Source organism: Gossypium raimondii, chromosome 8 (genome assembly GCF_025698545.1).
Source record: "Gossypium raimondii isolate GPD5lz chromosome 8, ASM2569854v1, whole genome shotgun sequence".
NCBI classification, from domain to species: Eukaryota; Viridiplantae; Streptophyta; class Magnoliopsida; order Malvales; family Malvaceae; genus Gossypium; species Gossypium raimondii.
Window position 1 is genome coordinate 4,139,539 of NC_068572.1, and position 4,932 is coordinate 4,144,470.

General features: G+C 33.0%; 1 long non-coding RNA gene across 1 annotated transcript; it reads left to right on the forward strand.

Annotated features, from left to right (window-relative positions):
• On the forward strand, positions 1 to 3,758 carry LOC128042869 (uncharacterized). The gene is made up of 4 exons (XR_008198358.1): positions 1 to 524; positions 657 to 708; positions 1,343 to 1,443; positions 3,450 to 3,758. It is a non-coding gene; the product is annotated as an uncharacterized LOC128042869 (long non-coding RNA).
• Positions 3,759 to 4,932: the final 1,174 nt, after the last annotated feature.

Below are 4,932 nucleotides of genomic sequence, written 5' to 3' on the forward strand. Positions count from 1 at the left end.
CACCCAAAAAATGATTTTTTGTTACTCGCGCATTACCCCCTCTTCTTCTCATTTCTGTCGTGTGCCCTAAATCACCAAATAATAGTTTGTTTTTCTTAGTTGAAATCCCCCAAATTTCCCATTTCCAACAATACCAATCAATACACCTACACCAATCACACTTCTTTTTCCTTTTCATTTCACTGGACTGAAACCCTAGATGAGAAGAAATCCTAGATGAGAAGAAATCGGAGGAAGAGGAGTTGAAAGATAAAGAAATCGGAGGAGGGGGAGTAAGGAGGTTTTTGCGCTTTGTTTTCCCCCCTTTCTTTTACATTGCCTTACTAAGATGCCATTGGCTGTTCGCTGAAATAAAGAGATAAAAAAAAAGGTTGAAGAAGGTGAAGAATCTTTGTTTCAGTTTCTTTTTCTGTCTTTGCTTAACTAGAGTCAGTGTATAAAGCATCAGGGGGAAAAAGATAAATATCATAAGTCATTCTATGGGGGGTCTTCTAGTAAAATGTTTCATGGGCCTTCACAGTGATGTAAGCTATCTATTGCATCTCTTATCTCCTCCTTTTTCTGCTTTACTGTGCTCTTTATCCTTGTTTTTTCCCACACGAGTTCTAGTTTCGTGTTCTATCTCTTTGTGATGCAATGCTTCTTTTCTTGTACAGGTTTTTGAGAAATATGTGAAGAACTAGATTGCGATTGCTGCACCTTTTCGGGGTAAATGGTCTTTATAACTTGAGTATCATGTAAGATGATAGTTTCAGATCCTTTGTTGCCCAAAAGGAAGCTGCAAAATAATACAACAATACCTGAATTAAACAAATTCTATTTTAAAGGTCACATAAGACGTATTATAATATTTTCTTCGAATCATACGATGTTGAATTTTTTCCATTGCATTTCTTGATCTACTAAAATCTGAAAATTGGTCAAAATATTGGGTTTATAAGGGAAATTACTGTACAGACTATAGAGTAATGAATCCTAGGTTGAGCTTTTTTCTTTTTTAACAAAATTACAAAATATATATTTGTTCAAGCACCCCAGGCATTTCCAAGTGAGGATTATCTCTGATATGTTTCATTAGAAGCTATCTTAAGATTAGTCACGAGAAGTCTAAGACAATGTAGTTCTATCAAACAATGGCATGCAGTTCCCTTGATGTTCATCTTTTTCCTTATATATGTTCCAAGGTGATTTCTTATAAGCAGGTTTTGAAATATATAAGTTTCTCCAATTAATAGTACACTGGAACTGTCAGTTGAATCACTTCAAAAGAACTTCATATGCTCAATAGCTGGTTTTATTGAGTCAAGTTGCTTATTGAGTTGCTATTGAAATGATTCAACAGGTGCACCTGGATATATTGCTTCTACCTTCCTAAATGGAGTGTCATTTGTTGAAGGGTGGGAACAGAACTTTTTCATTTCAAAGTGGAGCATGCATCAATTAGTATGTGATTATGTTCTAATTACTTTTTCATTTTCAGTATTTCTACTTAGATGCCAACGAGGGCATGGATAGTCTGTTGACATGCCCATTAATTTATGAATGTTTTATTTAATATTTTTATCGTTATTATTATGTAAATTATGAGTAAATATTTGATGCCACAATTTTTGTCATGTTTTTGTGATGCAATATGGTTTGAGTTCCATTTTATGAAAGACATGAAAAACAAAATATTAGATACTGTTAATTTGAGTTCTATTTTACATTGGCCTTTTTAAGAACTTGGGAAACATCAATGACCTTTCTTCTAAGGACCATCCAGGATATTATGTGATAAGCAGCATCGAATGTTGTTAATCGATATGTTTAAGTGCTGCAAATTTAAGTGTTTAAATGTTGTAAATTGAAGTGTTTAAGTGCTGCAAATTGCAGTGTTTAAGTGCTGCAAATTGAAGTGCTTAGTTGCTGGAAATTGAGATGTTTTATCGCCGTAATTGAGGTGTATAAATGTTGTTAATTGATATGTTTAAGTGCTGCAAATTTAAGTGTTTAAATGTTGTAAATTGACGTGTTAAAGTGCTGCAAATTGAAGTGTTTAAGTGCTGCAAATTGAAGTGCTTAGTTGCTGGAAATTGAGATGTTTTATCGCTGTAATTGAGGTGTATAAATGTTGTTAATTGATATGTTTAAGTGCTGCAAATTTAAGTGTTTAAATGCTGTAAATTGACGTGTTTAAGTGCTGCAAATTGAAGTGTTTTAAGTGCTGCAAATTGAAGTGTTTAGTTGCTGGAAATTGAGATGTTTTATCGCCGTAATTGAGGTGTATAAATGTTGTTAACTGATATGTTTAAGTGTTGCAAATTTAAGTGTTTAAATGCTGTAAATTGAAGTGTTTAAGTGCTGCAAATTGAAGTGTTTAAGTGCTGCAAATTGAAGTGCTTAGTTGCTGGAAATTGAGATGTTTTATCGCCGTAATTGAGGTGTATAAATGTTGTTAACTGATATGTTTAAGTGTTGCAAATTTAAGTGTTTAAATGCTGTAAATTGAAGTGTTTAAGTGCTGCAAATTGAAGTGTTTAAGTGCTGCAAATTGAAGTGCTTAGTTGCTGGAAATTGAGATGTTTTATCGCTGTAATTGAGGTGTATAAATGTTGTTAATTGATATGTTTAAGTGCTGCAAATTTAAGTGTTTAAATGTTGTAAATTGAAGTGTTTAAGTGCTGCAAATTGAAGTGCTTAGTTGCTGGAAATTGAGATGTTTTATCGCTGTAATTGAGGTGTATAAATGTTGTTAATTGATATGTTTAAGTGCTGCAAATTTAAGTGTTTAAATGCTGTAAATTGAAGTGTTTAATTGCTGCAAATTGCAGTGTTTAAGTGCTGCAAATTGAAGTGCTTAGTTGCTGGAAATTGAGATGTTTTATCGCTGTAATTGAGGTGTATAAATGTTGTTAATTGATATGTTTAAGTGCTGCAAATTTAAGTGTTTAAATGCTGTAAATTGACGTGTTTAAGTGCTGCAAATTGAAGTGTTTAGTTGCTGGAAATTGAGATGTTTTATCGCCGTAATTGAGGTGTATAAATGTTGTTAACTGATATGTTTAAGTGTTGCAAATTTAAGTGTTTAAATGCTGTAAATTGAAGTGTTTAAGTGCTGCAAATTTAAGAGTTTAAGTGCTACAAATTGAAGTATTTAGTTGCTGGAAATTGAGATGTTTTATCGCTGTAATTGAGGTGTGTAAATGTTGTTAATTAATATGTTTAAGTGCTGAAAATTTAAGTGTTTAAATGCTGTAAATTGAAGTGTTTAAGTGCTGCAAATTGAAGTGTTTAGTTGCTGAAAATTGAGATGTTTTATCGCTGTAATTGATGTGTATAAATGTTGTTAATTGATATGTTAAGGTGCTGCAAATTGAAGTGTTTAAATTTAACTTGTTTTAGTTTATGTGCTATGTGATGATTGTGTTTTAAAATTTAACTTGTTTTAGTTCCTTACATTCTTATAGGATTCACACTCAAGGAGCAAGAAACATCTTAGCAACTCATTGGGATCGAGCAGTCAAAAGTCAGAATCAAGTGACACACAAGAGCTAGATTTGGAGCTTAAACTGTCACTGTAATCAGTAATTTTTTTGCTACTTTAAATGCATGCTCATGGAACTACATTTTATGCTTTCCTAGAATTGTAAGTTCAAATAAGTTGATATGAACTAGTTTCAATTTTTTTTAAAAAAATTTCAAAGGAATGTTATGTAATCAAAGGTAATTTGACTTGCTGCATGAGATATAGTGAAAAACATTTATCTTCTTGTTCATGAATTTTCATTTTAATACGTCTTCAAATTAAATGATACATTTTTTAATTGGTGGAATCTCACATTTGCTGTTGCTGCAATCTCTAACCTAAGAATGGAGCAGTTCTAAAGGATTTGCTTAAGCAAGTAAAGGGATTGGCATTTTTATAATAATTTAGGATAGGAATGGAGCAAATTCAAAGAATGGAGTGGCGTTTTTATAATTTTTTTTAAAATTTTTCGTGACCTTTAGTGGCGTTTTTGGGAAAAGCGCCACTAAAGGTCTTGGTCTTTAGCGGCGTTTGCGGGAGAAGCGCCGCTAAAGGTCTTGGTCTTTAGCGGCGTTTGCGGGAGAAGCGCCGCTAAAGATCCTGGTCTTTAGCGGCGTTTGTGGGAAAAGCGCCGCTAAAGTTAGCGACGCGATCTTTAGCGGCGTTTTTTTCGGCGCTTATCAAAGCGCCGCTAAAGGCCTAAAAAAGCGCCGCTAAAAGCCTGTTTTGGTGTAGTGAAGGAACAATGGCGGGGTGTTCATTCGGTTAACCGACCCGAAATAACATTAACCGAATTAATCGACCTTTCAAAATCTTTAACCGTTAACCGATCCGAAATTTTTTTCAAAAAAATTAACCGAACCGAAATTTTTTCGGTTAATTTGGTCGGTTAACCGAATTAACCAAAAATTATATGTTTTTTTTTATTTTTGGTTAAAAATTAACCGAATTACCCGAATTAACCGAGTTACCCGAATTAACTGAATTACCCGAATTAACCAAATTAACCAAATTGAATCACTACATAATTAAATTATTTTTAGACTTTTAGACTTTTAGACTTTAGTTTTAGTCTTAGTTTTAAAATTTTTTTTATTTATTAAATTATTTGTAATTTAATTTTATGATTGGGTTGGGTTGGGTAATTGGGTTGGGTTGAATACTTGGGTTTAGATTGGGTTTAGGTGAATAGTGGGCCTATTTATATATTATAATTTTATTGATTAATTTTTTCGATTAACCGAAAAAATTCGGTTAACCGACCGGTTTCGAACCGAATTAACCGTTAACCGAAAAATCAAAAAAAATTAACCGACCCCCGACCGAAAAAATTCGGTTAACCGACCGATTAACTGAATTCGGTCGGTTAACCGAATTTTTTCAGTTTTACCCGAATTTTGTACACCCCTAATGGCGGTGTAATG